Genomic DNA, 19,027 nt, shown 5'->3' with positions numbered 1-19,027 from the left:
GAGGTATTTTCACCAGTTATAAAACATTCATCTATTCGTATTTTGTTGGCATTAGTTGCACAATTTGATCTGGAATTAGCTCAACTAGATGTCAAAATAGCATTTCTGCATAATACTTTAAACGAAGAGATATACATGACTCAACCAGATGGTTTTAAAGTTCCGGGATGTAAGAAATGGGCTTGTAAGCTGAGGAAGTCATTGTATGGTTTGAAACAGTCACCACGACAATGGTATAAGCGTTTTGACAGCTTCATTCGAGAGCATAAGTATAATCGTAGCCAATATGATCATTGTGTATATTTCCAGAAACTCCAAGATGGTACTTTTATTTATTTTCTCTTATTTGTTGATGATATGTTAATTGCATCTAAAAGTAAGGTGGAGATTGCCAAGCTGAAGATCTTGTTAAATTCTGAATTCGAAATGAAAGACCTTGGAGAAGCTAAGAAAATTCTAGGAATGGAGATCACAAGAGATAGGGGTGCAGGCTCTGTGTGTTTATCACAAACACAATATCTAAAGAAGGTACTGGAAAGGTTTGGTATGAACGAAAAAACCAAATCAGTTAATACACCGCTTGCTCCTCATTTTCAGTTAAGTACGAAGATGTGTCCCACAACCAATGATGATAAAAAGAAAATGGAGTGCATTCCTTATGCAAATGCTATCGGCGCGCTGATGTATGTAATGGTATGTACCAGGCCTGATATTTCTCATGCCGTTAGTATGGTCAGTCGTTATATGCATAATCCCGGAAAAGAACACTGGCAAGCGGTAAAGTGGATTTTACGGTACATTTATGGTACTATAGATGCTGGTTTAAAATTTGAAAGAAACAAGGCTGATGTCAATCACTTAGTTGGATATGTGGATTCTGACTTCTCTGGAGATCTGGATAAACGTCGATCAACAACATATTATGTTTTTACTATGGCGGGAGGACCAATTTGCTGGAGATCGATATTACGATCAACTATAGCTTTGTCTACTACGGAGGCAGAATACATGGCTGTAACTGAAGCATTTAAAGAAGCTATTTAGCTTCTCGGATTGACCAAAGATTTAGGAATTGTTCAGAAAAATGTGAAGGTTTTTTGTGACAGCCAGAGTGCCATTTGTTTGGCAAAGAACCAGGTTCAACATGGTCGCACTAAGCACATCGATGTTCGTTATCATTTTGTTCATGAAATTATTGAGGATGGAAGTGTACTACTTCAGAAGGTAAGCACTGCAAATAACCCTGCAGACATGCTAACAAAAGTAATTTCAGGGATCAAGTTTAAACACTGTTTAAACTTGATCAACATCTCTCGAAATTAGAGCGCCTAGGGCGTTTTGGAGGCTGTGTTGAGTGAAGTTTCACCAAGGTGGAGATTGTTGTTTTCTGGCTCATCCTTCATCCTAAGTCAATAAGAGTTTTTTGTCTTGTTAGGAAATTGATTGTCTTGGTAATGATGGGACTGATATTTCAGACCTAAAGTTATGAAATGAAGAATTTGTAGGCACAAGTTAGTTGGTTGTTGATTTATGGTTCTTGTTTGTAATCGAGACAAGTATTATAAATTCAGTACTCTTCCATCTCTACAGATATCAATTTAGAAATCAGAAGATAGAGCAAAGCTTAGGATGTTAGTTTATGTATGAAAGTTTCTACAACTCTGGGAAACACCTGGGAAACACTTGGGATATTATTAGTGAGGGAATTAGTTCTTCCCTGTAATTTCCTCACTCTGTTTAATAATATCAGTAGTCTCAGTGGATGTAGGCACTTTGTCGAACCACTTAAATCTGTGTGTTTTTTGTATACTGTGGTTTGATATATTTATTACTGCTATTTATTTCTCTGTGCACTACAGATATGTGAGGGAATCTAAAAGTGAATGAGTGTTTTTTGGTGGGGTAATGGCAACGCAAGGGGATGAATAAGGTGGATGGCATGGGACAAGTTGTGTGAAGCTAAGGAAGGAGGAGGTTTGGGGTTCAAAAAGCTAAAGGAATTTAATGTTACGATGTTGGCGAAGCAAGGATGGAGACTCCTGAATAATGCTAACCCACTGGTAATACAACTGATGAGAGCTAAATATTATCCAGATGGAGATTTTTTAACTGCTATGATTGGAGATAGCCCAAGTTACGTATGGAGGAGTATTATGGAAGCACAAAATATAGTTAAGCAGGGTTGTCGACAAAGAATTGGAGATGGAAAGAATACACGAGTCTGGGAAATACCATGGCTACCATGTTCAAGCAATGGCTATCTCACAACAAGGATGCTTGCTGAGCTGAAGGAGGTGACGGTAAACTGCTTTATGGATGAAAATCAAAGGACTTGGGACGAGGATGTGATCAAGGATATTTGTAATAAGAGAGACTAGGACCTTATACATAGAATTCTACTGGGACCTTATACGTAGAATTCCTATACCAAGTATAAGCAGGGAAGACTCGTGGATGTGGAGTTTAGAGGATAAGGGGGACTTCACAGTTCGAAGTTGCTGCAGAAAAATACGGGGTGAATGAGAGTATACTGATAGAGGCTTTTGGAGAAAGTTATGGTCCTTACAGTTTCCAGGAAAAATCACAAATTTCTTATGGCATGCTTGTTGTAACTGTCTCCCTACGGCTGATGCTTTACAGGTTAAGCATGTAGATGTTGGGCTGGTATGTACTTGGTACCAGGTTTCTGCAGAGACTGCTGTTCACGTGCTATTCCAGTGTGATTTTTTTTGGAAACGAAATGGACTTCACAAGTATTAAAACTTGATTTGAATAATAAAAAAACACACAATATATGTGTATGAGAATTTTATAACTAACCAAACACACTCTTGTTTATATTTATTAATAAGAATAAGCTACAAATTATTTCTAATACATGTAGAGAGAGAGCTACGGCTCTGTTTCTTTTTCCCTCAATTACTACACTTATGTGTTTTTTTACTAAAAATACAGTTTAACACCTAGAGAAGCTGTATTTATAGGCCACACTTGCTTGTTGAATGATTTCATGCCTTACATCATTGTCCAGCTATTTGTATTAATGTAGCCACCTTATTTTTAGGCTTTGAACAAAGACCAACCACCTTTCTGAGTTATCTTGTATTTGACATACACGTACATATAAATCACAGTTGTACTGCCTACCTTATTTTCTTGCATTAAGTTCATGTCTTTATTATAGTTACTGCATGCATGCATATTCTTGTATGAAAACTTGACCTTAGATATGAACGAACTATCGCCCACCATATTTTCAGGATGCTGTATCCCCAGCTGTTTTATTTACTGTCTCGAGAGAGTTTGATTTCTAACACTCCCCCTCAAACTCGACTTTCCATCCCAAGCTTAATTTTTATTTTCTGAAATACATCCGGCTTCAAAGGCTTTGTAAATATATCTGCCAAATTTTCTTCGGTCTTGCAGTGAACCAGTTCCACAATTTTATCATTTACTTGTTCACGAAGAAAATGATATTTTATGTTGATGTGTTTGTTGCGACTGTGTGACACCGGATTTTTCGCTAGAGAAATAGCAGATTTATTATCCACGTAAATTGTAACCGGATCTTCCTTTACAAGATTTAACTCGCCCAATATGTAGTTTAGCCACATTGCTTGACATGCGCACGTTGCTGCTGTGATGTATTCCGCCTCACATGTTGAGAGATCAACTGTTTGTTGCTTCTTTGATGACCACGAAAATATTGATTAACCGATATAAAAAGCATATCCCGATGTGCTTTTCCCGTCATCCAAATCACCACCATAATCACTGTCTGAATAACCAACTAATTTCGAATCTTGAGAATGCGTGTAAAACAGACCATGATTAAGTGTACCTTTTATGTACCTTAAGATTCTTTTAACTGTCATGAAGTGATCTTGCTTCGGTTTCTCCATGTACCTACTAACTAATCCAACTGCATACATAATATCTGGACGAGTAAAAGTTAGGTACATCAGACTTCCAACCAAACTTTTGAACAAAGTCGGATTTACCGACTCCCTTGTTGAATCAACTCTGAGCTTTATGCTCGGTTCTGCTGGTGTGCTCACTGACTTGCATTCTTCCATTCTGAACTTCTGTAAAATCTGCTCCGCATATTTTTTCCGAGACATAAAAATCCCATCTTTGTTTTGCTTCACCTCGACTCCAAGAAAGTAAGACATTTGACCAATATCTGTCATCTCAAATTCGTTAGTCATAACCTTCTTAAAATCATTGAACATACCAGGGTTATTTCCAGTAAAGATCATGTCGTCCACATACAAGCACACGATCATACTATCTCCCCCTGAATTTATCTTCGTATAGAGGGCATGCTCGTATGAACTCTTCACGAAACCATTTCTCTGAAAATATTCATCAACCCTTGTATTCCATGCTCGTGGAGCTTGCTTCAAACCATATAAGACTTTCTTAAGCCTATAGACTTTATTTTCCTGGCCTTTCTGAATATATCCGGGAGGCTGCTCAATATAGACTTCTTCTTCAAGATAACCATTCAGAAATGCTGACTTGACATCATCTGAAATATCTTCCACTGGTTCTGAGATGCAATTGTTGTCAGAAGCCGTATGGTATCAACTCTTGCAACTGGAGCGAATACCTCATCATAGTTAATGCCATATCTCTGCTTGTAGCCTTTAGCCACCAACCTTGCCTTGTATTTCTCCACTTCTCCATCTTGATTCTTCTTGGTTTTATAGACCCACTTGACACCAATTGCTTTGTGTCCTTCTGGAAGATCTGTGAGCTCCCATGTATCATTCTTCTTGATTGCGCCAATTCGTTCATCCATGGCTTTGTTCCATTTGCTTTCTTCATAAGCTTCTTCAAATATAACTGGATCACATTTAGCCATTAAACAAAACAGAGAATAATCAAAAGATATTTGTACCGGACTTGTTGCTTCATAGATATTATCCAGACTCCGTATCTTTCTCGGTGCTCCCCCTGAACTGCGGCTTCCTCCCGTCGATGGTGTCGACGTAGGAGTTTGTTGAGTCGGACTTTATGGAGGAGTTGGATCATCATCTCCATCATCTTCAATGTTGAAGTCGTCACCGTCGTTATCATCATCGTTAAAGAATAAACCAACAACTTTTCTTTCTTCCTCGCTCTATCTCCAGGTATCTGATTCATGGAATTCAACATCTCGAGAAATGATTAAATTCTTCGTTAGGGGATTGTAGAGTCTGTACGCCTTACTCCTTTTATCATATCCGGTAAATATACACTTTTTTCCTTTGTCATCTAGCTTCTTTCTTTTCTGATCGGGAATATGAGCGTATGCAATACACCCAAAAATTCTGAGATGTCCGACTGATGGCTTGCTTCCACTCCATGCTTCATTTGGAGTTTTGTTTCTGACACTTTTTGTTGGACAGCAATTCAACAAATAAACTGCACATAAAACAACTTCCGCCTGGCAAGTGCTTTGCTTTCACCATGCTTCTTGCCATGTCAAGAATTGTGCGATTCTTTCTTTCTGCAATGCCATTTTGCTGAGGAGTATATGTCGTTGTCAACTGATGATTGATGCCATGTGCTCTACAGAAAGTCCTAAACAAGTTAGAAGTATACTCGCCTCCTCTGTCTGATCTGAGTGTCTTCAAATACTGGCCACTTTGTTTTCCTGCCAATGCTTTGAACTCCTTGAATTTATCAAGAGCCTCCGACTTTTCTTTTATGATATACACCCAACTTTTCCTGCTAAAATCATCAATAAAAGTTAGGTAATACCTATTACCTCCAAGTGATGGGATATCAAATGGACCCGCTATATCTGTGTGGACAATCTCCAATGGCCTCCTGGCTCTCCAATATTTTCTAATGGGAAAACTTTGTCGGTGTTGCTTTCCCTTAACACACGCTTCACACAAATTATCTGGTTCGTTGATTTTGGGCAAACCGTCCACCATTTTTGTCTTTGATAATAGTTTCAAGCCAGAAAATCTAAGATGACCATATCTCAAATGCCATAACCACGAGTCATTTTTAATGACCGACTTTAAGCAATTTTGCACCTTCGTTTGCATATCAAGTGTGAATAGGCGACTCTTTGACATTTCCACATTAGCGATCAATTCTCGAACTTGATTTCTGATGGTAAGAGAATTATCCTACATCTGAATATTATATCCTTTCTCCACAAATTGGCCAAGACCGATGATATTGCTTTTCAAAGCAGGTATATAATAAACATCATTTATATATTTTTTTCTCACCATTTTTTGTCACAATCATAATTGTACCTTTCCCTTTGACTGGTTTTTGAAGAATCACCGAAAGTAACTTCTCCTGTGACGGTCTCATCTATCTCCGTAAATAAATCTTTGTGGCCAGACATATGATTGCTCGCACCATAATCAAGATACCACACATTCTTCTTGCCTTCCTCGTCTCCTTTGTAAGTGAGGAACATAGAAGTGTCGACATCTTTATCTTCTTTTGCTGCTGCAAAGTGACTTCTTTCTTCTATCTTTGGTGCTCTACACTCATAACTGAAGTGACCAAATTTATTACAATCATAACATTAAAATTGAGATTTGTCACCTCGTTCAAATCCACCTCTTCCTCGGCCTCTAAAATTCTGACCACGACCAGATGGTTGATAACTTTCATAATTCTGGCCTCTGTTGAAAGACTGCCTTCCACGTCCTCGTCCTCGTCCACCTCAGCAGCCACCTCTACCACGTACAGAACTGCTACTCCCAGAACTATCACCAATGGGCACCTTACTTTGCAACGCCTTTTCCAAGTGGCTTGTATCATCATACTGGTTCATTCGATGCTCATGCGCTTGAAGTGAACCAACCAGCTCGTCAATCGAAATTGTTGACAAATCTCTTGACTCCTCAATAGAAGTAACCACGTAATCAAATTTTCTGGTCAGCGAACGGAGGAGTTTTTCCATGACCCAAACATCATCGAGACTTTCGCCATTTTTTTTCATCTCATTTGTCACGGCTTTCAAACACATAACAAATTCACCAATATTTTCTGAATTCTTCATCTTTAAATTTTCAAACTCCCCGCGTAGCACCTGGAGCCGCACATTTTTAACTTTTTCAACTCCTTGGAATGATTTTTGCAAAATTTCGCACACACTCTTTGATGTTTTTGCCTCTAAATTTTTTTCAAAGGCGGATTCATCGACATCTTAAAAAATCGTGTATAACGCCTTTTTATCTTTTTTTCTTGACTCCTTTAACACCGTCTTCTCGGCATTTGACGGGGCTTCTTCAACGGATGTATATGTGGGATCGTCATACCCGCTTTCGATAATATCCCAATTATCGTAGGAACCGAGTAACACCTTCATTTAAATACTCCAGTTCCCGTAATTTGTACTCATCAATTTTGGAATATTTGGTTGCACCATCGTAGCCATTTTTTCACGAACGGAACCTTAGCTCTGATGCCACTTGTTGGAAATGAAATGGACTTCATAAGTATTAAAACTTGATTTAAATAATAAAATAATCATACAATATATGTGTAGGAGAATTTTATAACTAACCAAACACACTCTTGTTTATATTTAATAATAAGAATAAGCTACAACTTATTTCTAATACATGCAGAGAGAAAGCTACGGCTCTGTTTCTTTTTCCCTCAATTACTACACTTCTGTGCTTTTTTACTACAAATACAGTTTAACACCTAGAGAAGCTGTATTTATAGGCCACACTTGCTTGTTGAATGATTTCATGCCTTACATCATTGTCCAACTATTTGTATTAATGTAGCCACCTTATTTTTAGGCTTTAAACAAAGACCAACCACCTTTATGAGTTATCCTGTATTTAACATACACGTAAATATAAATCACAGTTGTATTGCCTACCTTATTTTCTTGCATTAAGTTCATGTATTTATTATAGTTACTGCATGTATGCATATTCTTGTGTGAAAACTTGACCTTAGATATGAACGAACTATCGCCCACCATATTTTCAGGATGCTGTATCCCCAGCTATTTTATTTACAGTCTTGAGAGAGTTTGATTTCTAAAAATTTTGTACGGGAGGTATGGAATAGTACTGAGATGCATAATATTACTGCACTGTTGCTCAATGATACAATAAGTACAATCTTGTAGAGGGTGTTTGACACGAAGGATAAAGGCCAGTGTGCGATGGTGGGGTTGATCTGTTGGGGACTGTGGTATAGAAGAAATCAGTGGGTCTGGGAACGAGTAGTTCAATCTACTTTTGGTATGAAAGCAATGGTCTTTGGCATGTTGATGGACTGGAAAAAAGTAAAGGAGGACACAGAAAGAATTCGATCACAGCAACAACTAGGAGACCGGGTGTGGCGTAAGCCACCAACAGGTTAGGTGAAGTTTAACGTGGATGTGGCATGTAAACAGAATATGGGTTTTGCTGGGGTTGGTTGCGTAGTTCGTGATGTAATGTAATAGAGGGCGACAAACAGCCTCGAATGGTTGAGGCTCTCGGCCTGCTACATGCATTGACCTGGACAAAAACTTGGAGGCGCAACAGATTTATTTTCGAATCTGATTCCAAATTATTAGTTGATGCGGTCAATGGAAACATGGGGAGATCCAATTTTAACACAATTTTTAGTGATTGTCAAGAATTAATTAAACACTTTGATTAAATGTTAGTTGTTTTTGTGCATAGGTCTACGAATACGGTTGCCCATATGTTAGCAAGGGCTACGTGTTCTACATCAGGTCTTCAAGAGTGGTCAGATACTGCTCTAGAGTTTATTATTTGTAATCTTCTTTCTGAAGAATTTTAATATATGCAAGTGCTTACTTTTAAAAAATAAAATAAAAAAATAAGTCATTGCATTCATTCACTACTCGACCTAGATAGGACAAGTTTACAGTGGAACATCGTATAGCTTGTACCACTGCAAGACTGTCTGTTTCTAGGATAACTCTTGTCCACAACTTCTTCTTTACCCAGCTAAGTGCTTCTTTGATACCAACTGCCTCTGCCTCTGCCATCACTGGATCAACGTAAATAATAATAATTAACTAAATAATATATAATGAAATATATCTTATATAAATAGCTTTCCACAACAAAGTCTATCATTCTCATACTCATATGGATATCAATCACAAGATACAAATGTTAAACAAAAAAAATTGATTTCTTTTCTATATACTCACATATATAAGCTAACCATACAAATATATAAAGAGATTATACTACATATATATTCATTTTTAATCAATTTATACATACATAAACACAGTCATGTAAAGACATATAATTTGAAATCAGCACTTTAATTGTTGCTGATGTTGAGTAAGTTTTTAGATTTTTTTTAATGTTTTCGTTTAAAATTTTGATTGGATTTTGTACTAGTCGACCGACTAGTCAAACAAGTCACCGACTACTCAACAATTTGCAAGTCGAGCTCCTCAATCGACTATCTCAAACCGACTAGTCGACGACCAATCGACTAGTCTAGTCGCCATGACAACTAGGGATGGCAATTTAATCCGATTCGACGGATATCCGATCCGAAATCCGAAATTTTGGATAATCCGAATCCGATTTTTTGGATATGGATTTGGATTTAATTTTTGTACCCGAAATTTTTTAGATTTGAATTTGGATATAGTCATATCCGATCCGATATCCGATCCGAAACCCGAAAAAAACCCGAATATATATATAATTTTAAAGTTATAAAGTATATTTTTCCTTTTTTAAGTTATACAAAAATAGATTTATATATATATATATAATTTTAAAGTTATAAAATATATTTGTCCTTTTTTAATTACAAGACAAAGCATCATAACCAGGGTCAAAGCAGTATAAGGCAAAAAATCCTAGCGAGCAATTTTAGCAAAGACCATCCAGAATTAGCAACTTATAGTTTCAGGCATGATGGAGCAAAGAAAGAGCTTGCTAAGATGATAATTATGCATGAATATCCTCTTTATATTGTGGATCATATTTGATTCAAGAGGTATTCGTCATATCTTCAACCACTGTTCAAAGTTCCATGCAGAAATACCATAAAGAATGAGATATTTCATATTTATGAATTTGAGAACGCCAAAACTTTGAGTTTGTTGGAGAGTAATTCGAGTCGAGTAGCCATTACCACCGATATCTGGATTGAAAGCAACCAAAAGAAGGGCTACATGGCTATCACATCGCATTATATTGATGCTTCTTGGATTTTGCAAAGTCGCATTATGAGGTATATTTTTAATTGATGCTTCTAGTTGATTTCTGTTCCTTTATGTTAGCTACTCGCATTATAATATGTCTATATTACTTTTAGGTTCATTTATGTTCGTTGTCCACACACAAAAGAAGTCCTATGTGATCACTTGTTTGAATGTTTGATGGATTGGAATTTGGATAGAAAGATATCATGTCTCACTGTTGATAATTGCACAACTAATGATGCCATGGTTCATAGTTTATTATAAAAGTTAGATACTTCTTCACTTGTTGTTGGTGGCACTTTATTTCATATGAGGTGTTCTGCACATATATTGAATTTAATTGTGAAAGATGGATTAGAAGAAATAAGAGTCGGAGTTGAAAAAATTTGTAGTTATGTTTCTTATTGGACAGCAACACCTAAAAGGGAAGAAAAATTTGAACGGCTCGACAGTTGCGTAATCCAAATACTAAAAAACTGGGACTTGATTGTGCAACTAGGTGGAATTCCACTTATTTGATGCTTGAAACGGCTTTGTTATACAAAGATGTTTTCAATCGATTGAAACAAAGAGAAACTCAATATAATTGTCTTCCTTTGAAAGAGGAGTGGGATTTTGCTCAAAAAGTGTGTTGTAGATTGAAAAAGTTTTACAAGGTGACTGAAATCTTTTCTGGGATGAAATACCCTACTGCTAATCAGTGCTTTACGAATATATGTGAGATTCGGCTAGCAATTACAGAGTGGCGTGAAACTTCAGATTTTATGATTCAAAAGATGGCTGAGAAAATATTGATTAAATTTGAAAAGTATTGGGAAGTAATGCATGGTATTGTTGGGGTTGCTGTAGTGTTGGTTCCTAGGTACAAGATGGAGGTACTGGAGTTCTACTTCGAGAAGATTTTTGGGGAGTCTTCATCGCTTCAAGTTAATAGTGTTCGACATCTTTGTTATTCTTTGCTGAGAGAGTACCATGATAAGCTTGTTAAGAGTGACGAGGGCATTGGGGATTCATAATTTATACGCTCTTCTTCTAATTCTGAAAATGTTTCACAATACGACCTGTTCATAAGTACTAAAAAGAGAAAAATGGTTGACTCTTTAAAGTCAGGGTTGGAGCATTATCTGGATGAGGATGTTGTGCGAAAAGCTGATGGATTTGATATATTAAATTGGTGGAAGGTCAATGAACTTAAATATCCTAATTTATAACTCATTGCTCGAGATTTCCTAGAAATTCCGACATCAACAGTTGCATCTGAGTCTGCATTTAGTTCCATCGGCAGGTTGGTAAGTCCACATCGGAATAGGCTTCATCCAAAAACGATAGAAGCGTTAATGTGCGCACAAAGTTGGTTATGGGCTGCTGAAATGAAAGGTAACTGAATGTGAATTCAAATTTCAAGCGATTGTAATTGATGTGCTGGTTATAATTATTTTAACTTTCAGGTGAGGCATCCACGGGATATGCAACTATATATAACGATTTGGCAGAAGAAGATTCATGTATTACCCGCGAAGTTTAAGGTTTGTTTCAAGTCGTCTCTTCTGGGAATTGGGATTCACCAAATATTTCATGGTCTGTCTGCTATTTTTTCTTGGAGTGATTTTTCTTTTTTGAATTTCAGTTTAACTTTCTTGATTATTTGTGTTAGTGAGAAGTGAGTGCACGTATTAATCTGTTTTAAGCAGCTGAGTTATCACATTCAGATTATATGATGTATTAATCCTTGTGCACATTTTGTCATTTAAACTCAACATCAAACTTAATATAAAATTAAGAAGTAATGTGAAGTGTAACTGTGTTGTACATTTCAGGAAGATTTTAAACTGGTTTATAAACTCTTTTGGTTTCTTATAGTCCATCTATAAGAAATATTAAATATAGTTAGTATTTGAGTCTGAGCACTGAGATAACTTATGTCTGGAAAAGACAGGGAGGATGTCTTAGTGTATTTGATATTCTGTGAATTATACCAAACCCCTTGAATTTGTATCAACATTTATAATCTTAACATGGTATTCAAATTGTTAGTTAATAAATCCATCAGATTTGCGTTTTTTGATGGTTTCTAGAGTACTGAAGTTGTATTGCATATTATACCTTTTAGTCATCTTCTGTCAACTTAAGAATAATTATGATTCTTGCTTATAAGAAAGAAAAAAACTGGTTATTATATAATCCTTACATATTCTTATTATTATTTTCAGGATTGAACTATAAAGAGATGAATGGCTGTGTGAGGAAATTTTGCAAGGCTGAAGAATCGCTTAATCTGTTTTGCTATTGAACGATTTTGTGGACTATTTCTAAGATTTAAGATTCATGTTTATTTGGTCTCTTGAATTGTAAAGCCTATAAACTGCTTTTGCCTCTTTATTTGTAAACCAGCATGTTCTGTAAACCAGCCTATTCTGTTTGATTATGAGATATATGTGAACTGTTCTGTTGATTTGTATTAACCAGGATTGATATATTTGATCATTTTTAATTTTATTGGGCTGCTGATTTGTTGTGCATCAATACATGTGGGATACTAGCAAGTGCTTATGTTCAGCATGTTTTTCAAAACTGAATTATAATTTTCGGGTATAAGTTTTCGGTTATCGGATTTCGGGTATATCCAAATCCGATTAGAAAAATCGGGTTTCGGATATATTCGAATCCGATCCGAAATCCATTTGATCGGATTTGGATATAAATTTTCGGATAATTTTCGGGTTTGGATCGGGTTCGGGTTTGGTGTAAAATTTCGGATATGGATTTGGATATAGTCATATCCGATTCGATCCGACCCGATTGCCATCCCTAATGACAACAATGCTTTATAAGGTATGGAAGTTCACTCAAGGGCCTTGATTATAATAAATAAATAAGGTAAATTAATTTTAAGATCCCTAAACTATATACATTTTTTTTCTAGGTCCCTGAGCTATAACTGGCAATTCAAGAGTAATTTAACTTTTGAATTTTTCTCATCATAGTCCTTTCGTTAAATTTTAAATAACGCCATAAGTTTTGTGGATCAAAAATAGTTTTTAAAGTTGAAAATTGAGTTTCGAAGATCAAATAGTTTCTTGGTGTACAACTTAGCCAAAAAAGGTAAGAACACCCCACCGCAATCTGGGCAACGCAGTTTCCGACTGGCAAAACTCCAAATTCCTTCCAACACCCAACAAAATTCGGTGAGCTCAAATTTTTTCGATACACCAAAATTGACCCAAAAATTCAATTAACGTATACATAGTGATAAACAACATCATACGAGTCTATTAATTTATTAGGCTAATTTATACTCCTAAATAACATTAAATCATATCGAGAAACGAAGAACACTAGCGACACAAGCATTTTCCGACGAGGCTAATTCGAACACTAAAAATCACGAAAATTATATAAACATGCTCACAATCACACGATCCATTAACCTACATCATTAAAATTATTAAAAAGCTATTTAAATCAAAATCAATATTCAAGTCAAAATTCAAAAATTATCCAAACTGATTTTTGATGGTGTAGATGGATAGTGGATTGAAAAATGAGCAATTTATTTACTCAAGCTTCGATTTTGGACACTAGAATCACCTTCAAAATTGTCTTCGATTCTCCGGAACTTTAAGAATGTTTTTCAGAGCTAAATACATATTTTTTTATTTTTTACAAGATGCCACATCATAAAAAACTAACAGCGTTACTTAAAATTTAACGAAAGGACTGCGATGAGAAAAATGTAAAAGTTAAATTACCTATAAATTTATATTTATAGTTCAGGGATCTAGACAAAAAATAGCTATAGTTCACGAACGTTAAAATTAATTTTGATTAAATAAATATATTTGATAAAATAATGTTTTACATAAAAATTATGTATTAATTAAAATAAAAATCAGAACCAGTGTGCACAGTTATTTTGAAAGCATGATAACTACTAACATAATATATTAAATTACAAAGGAAAATGCTAACTACTAGAATTCACTATCAAAACCATTTCTAATTTTAAATACTAACGTGTAACATATATAATAGACAAAATTCTTTGTTATACGATATGGTGTCGCTTGTATATATATGCGCATATAAATTAAAACACAACGATATTTAGCACTAGGACTGTAAGTAAGTCAGATTCGCTCGAACAGTTTGTTATTTGGTTTGAAAAAAGTTCAGCTCGAATACGGTTCAATTTTTAAATGAGTTGAAAATGAACATAATATTAAAGTTCTATGTAAATAAGCTGAACTTGAACACAATATAGTTCGGCTTGAAAGTTTGTGAACAAGTTCGATTAGAATGTTCGTGAACAAGTTTGTTAATATAGTTCATGAACAGGTTTAGAGGTATTATGCGTGTTGATAAAACTCGTGAATAAGTATATAAATTACTAGTTATATATGCTCCCAATCATAATAAAAACACACGCTTATGACATAATAAAAACACACGCTTATTATTTTTTAAAACATTTTATAATTTTATAGAGAAATTACCAAAAATAATAAATTTTCTAAGTTTTCTTACGATTTTACTATCTTCTGAAAATATTTGCAAAAATACGGTGCAATCAAAATCATCCAAAATCAATCAGATATGCAAATAGTTGAATCGAGTTTTTTGTTAGGGGGAACATACACAAGTATAGAACCAAACAAACAATGCAAAACACACACTCAATATATGACGCGGAAAAACCCACGTCCCAACTTGTATTATCAAAACAATTATCAATAATACAATCGATCTCACCAAACGGTATTCACTCAAGCGATACTTAAGTCAAACAATACTCAAGCATACATCAAATCAATAACATGACTATGTATATATAGCCATCACAAACTTAGCCAACAAGACATACCTAATCTGATTACAATAATAATTGTCTACCCATACAATTATTACCCATTCCCATTATAATAATAATTGTCAACACATACAATTATTACCTAACTCAATTATTATAATAATTGTCTACCCATACAATTATTACCCAATTCAATTATATTTTCTATCACCGAGACCATACTACCTATTGGGTTTAATCCCAACAATCCTCCCCTTCAACCCAATATGATTTCATGCACAACCGAATTAACGGTCACCATCAAGCCATCGACGTCGATCGCCCAATACCTCCCCTCGAACAATAACCCCTCCTTCTAGTACAAAAAGATTTCTCTTATCTTTTCGACCTTTGAGTATCTCTAAATCTCCTTTAGTGACTTTCAACATACTGTTCTTCATCATAACAGTATATCCTAAATCAACTAATTTACCCAACGAAATCAGATTTTGATTTAACTCCGATATGTATCTTACTTGAGTTAACTTCTGAACACGACCGTTATGACGTTTCATTGTTACCTCACCAATGCCAGCAACCTTTACCGTTTTACCGTTCGGTAAAGTTACAATCTTTCCCTCACACTTTTTATAGGACGAGAACCACTCCCTCCTACCACATATGTGATGAGAACATCCCGAGTCAAGCACCCATTCTTCTTTTGATCCCTTCTCTTCTTGAACCAAAAGAACATCTTCATCAGCTTCTACAAGCGAAACACTACCCCCTCGATTTTTCTTCAACTCTATCAAGTCTTCTCTTGCCTTTGGACACATAAATTGTATATGACCCAATTCCTCACAATAAAAACACCTGATATTAGGGTTATGTTTCTTAGTATACTTCTTTTCCGTGGCACGCGAACATACCACAAATGCACTTCCATCAGATGTGTCACTCGATTCTTGTTTCATCAATCTTTCGGCCTCCAGAAGAACAACAATAGTCTCATCCAAATCTAACTTCGTTTTCCCAACCAATAAAGAAGTCATCACAATATTATACTTCTTCGGTAGAGACACTAGTAGTAGAACAGCTTTGTCCTCATCCTTCAATTTTTCATCCAAATTATTTAGCTGGTTGATTAAGCCATTAAAACGATTCAGATGATCTCTTAAATCTCCGTCTTCTTCCATCTTGAGCCTAAACAAATCTTTCTTGAGAAACAACTTGTTGGCCAAAGACTTTGAGTGATAAGTCTTCGTTAACTTCTCCCACAAATTCTTGGGATTGTCCTCTTCAAGAACATCATACTTGATTTCCGGTGCAAGGGCCAACCGGATCGTTGATGCCGCACATAACTTCATGTCTCCCCACTTTGTATCATCAACTTCAGTAGGTTTCTTCCCTCCGAGAGTCATATATAACCCTCGTTGAATTAACAGATCTTTTACTGTACTTTGCCACAAGGTAAAATTGTTTCTTCCATTAAATAATTCAATTTCAAATCCCCCAACCTTCTCCATCATGAACCTTGGCTCTTGATACCAATTGTTAGGGGGAACATACACAGGTATAAAACCAAACAAACAATGCAAAACACACACTCAATATATGACGCGGAAAAACCCACGTCCCAACTTGTATTATCAAAACAATTATTAATGGTACAATCGATCTCACCAAACGGTATTCACTCAAGCGATACTTAAGTCAAACAATACTCAAGCATACATCAAAACAATAACATGACTATGTATATATAGCCATCACAAACTTAGCCAACAAGACATACCTAATCTGATTACAATAATAATTGTCTACCCATACAATTATTACCCATTCCCATTATAATAATAATTGTCAACGCATACAATTATTACCCAACTCAATTATGATAATAATTGTCTATCCATACAATTATTACCCAATTCAATTATGTTTTCTATCACCAAGACCATACTACCTATTGGGTTTAACCCCAACATTTTTTTGTTGCATTTGAGGTTGCATGGAGTTGCAAAAACTCGTCGAATGTTGTATCTAGTTGAATTCAGTTGCAAAACCCGTGTTTTTGCAAAAAAAAATGAAAAATAGAATTTTGGAAATAAAAAGGTAATTTTGCAATTTTTTAAAAAATTGACAGTATTTTTGCAAAAATATTTTGACCTTGGGTATTTTTCAAAAAAGCCATTTTTTATATTTATAAGATTTAAATTATAATACATGTTAGATGGTATGTATGTATATATATATATATAATCAAATGATCAAATTGAAACTAAACTTAAAATAAAAATTAGAAACTAATCTAAGAGTAGTTTCGACGCTGCCCAACTAGTGCCTTGGGACTAACAAAATGGCATATGGACTGACAAAAGTGGGAAAATTGCATTGGATGAATATTAAAAAAACAGGGCATGGCCACCGAAGTGACCATGGCCACTTTTTCCAATTCCATTACTTTTTATTATTTTAATGTATGACTTTATCAACTCATCTCTATAAATGCAAAGTAATATAAAGATAGAGGATCTTGTAAATGTGGCAAGTGGGCAGATAGGGTTGGAGGTACTTGCCCACTTCATCCTTCCTGTCTTATTTTTCTACCTGGCTGGCAGAATTATTTTAAAAGCAACAAAATGGTCACACTGCACTGCAGTTGCTCTAAGCCATTAGATCAATCTAATCTAATACCCCCCTAAAAGCAGCACACCCAACTAATCTACACCTTCCCACACAATCTCAGGTTTTTCTCTCCGTTTTAATTTGATTTTTTCCGTCAAACGGTAATTTTTTTAAATCCGACTTCACTGTATTTTTTTCCAGCTCTCAACGATCGATTTGCATACCATATGTGTTATATTTCGAAGTAATTTTTTTAAAAAAATATTTAATTTCTAGTTTCTATTCTAAAATTGGTTTCCTATTAGAGTAACCCATATATATAGCTATTTTATTTAAATTTTGTACATGTATTCAACAAGGGTGTATATATCATTATTTAAATAAAAATAACCTAATTTAATCAAAATCAGAATTTTAAAAACTCAAATTTATTTGTTTGATTTGTAAGGTTTTATTCAAAAAATTTAAATTTATTTGAAAAAAATAAGTGAAACTCATGCAAAAATGCAGGGTTCGTGATAACGATTAACAAGTTCTTAAACTCACTTGTTAGCGATCAAGAGTTTGTGAATCATATTCATAAGTTGATCGTTGAATCATATTCGTGAATAGATTCGTGAATAACATTTTACTTATTGAGTCGATACACGAACAAAACTTTTGACTCGAACTCGAGTTCGATATATTTTTAACGAATAAAAATGCGAACACTTAAAAATTCGACTCGGTTCGGATTATTTACGACCATATCTAGCGCTACTCAAATCCAAATCAGGATGGGTGTTCACGGGTATTTTCAAAGCATGATAACCAACATAATATATTTCAAGACAAATCATCGAAAACATGATTTTAACTTATGAATATAAAATTACCTATCCGACTGTAAAATCTTTCTACCCATTACTTAATAAATAAATATAACTGTGAATTTTTTTGATAAGCAAAAGAACAGTTTTCATTAACTTGAACGTAATACAGCCGGGACAAACCTATAACTTCCGATACAACCAGGTTGGAAAATATTGTCGATCTTACAAACGCTAACGCAAGTACACGTATCAGACAAGTAGTATAATGATTTGTTCCCATGATGACTAACTTAAGCTGTTAAATATTAAAAACAACCGTTCTCTCAATTCAAGTGATAAAACTAAGATCAAAATTTATATTAATTACTCCTAAAATATGAAAATATATAAATCAACTTCAGAATCAAACAAGATAGAAAGTATCTAGCCCTTTAACTTCCTCTTGAGTTTAACAAGCGTCCATCGTTATATATTTTAATGTTCTGATCTCTAGTGTAGGGTACATCAATAATCACTTGGACCTTCTGAATCTCAAGTGAATCTAACTCATAAGATTAACTCCCATATTCATATACAGAATTTAAAATTCATGAGCAGCATTAACACATTGCCCTAATTTAACTACTT

At 35.0% G+C, this 19,027-nt stretch overlaps 1 long non-coding RNA gene across 1 annotated transcript; it reads left to right on the top strand.

Moving 5' to 3' along the window:
* Positions 1–10,762: 10,762 nt before the first annotated feature.
* Positions 10,763–12,583, top strand: LOC141711127 (uncharacterized). The gene is made up of 3 exons (XR_012571226.1): positions 10,763–11,551; positions 11,623–11,700; positions 12,385–12,583. It is a non-coding gene; the product is annotated as an uncharacterized LOC141711127 (long non-coding RNA).
* Positions 12,584–19,027: the final 6,444 nt, after the last annotated feature.

Source organism: Apium graveolens, chromosome 3 (assembly GCF_009905375.1).
Source record: "Apium graveolens cultivar Ventura chromosome 3, ASM990537v1, whole genome shotgun sequence".
Taxonomy (NCBI): domain Eukaryota; kingdom Viridiplantae; phylum Streptophyta; class Magnoliopsida; order Apiales; family Apiaceae; genus Apium; species Apium graveolens.
The sequence above is the reverse complement of the archived record's forward strand: the minus strand, read 5'-3'. Positions and strand labels throughout refer to the sequence as shown.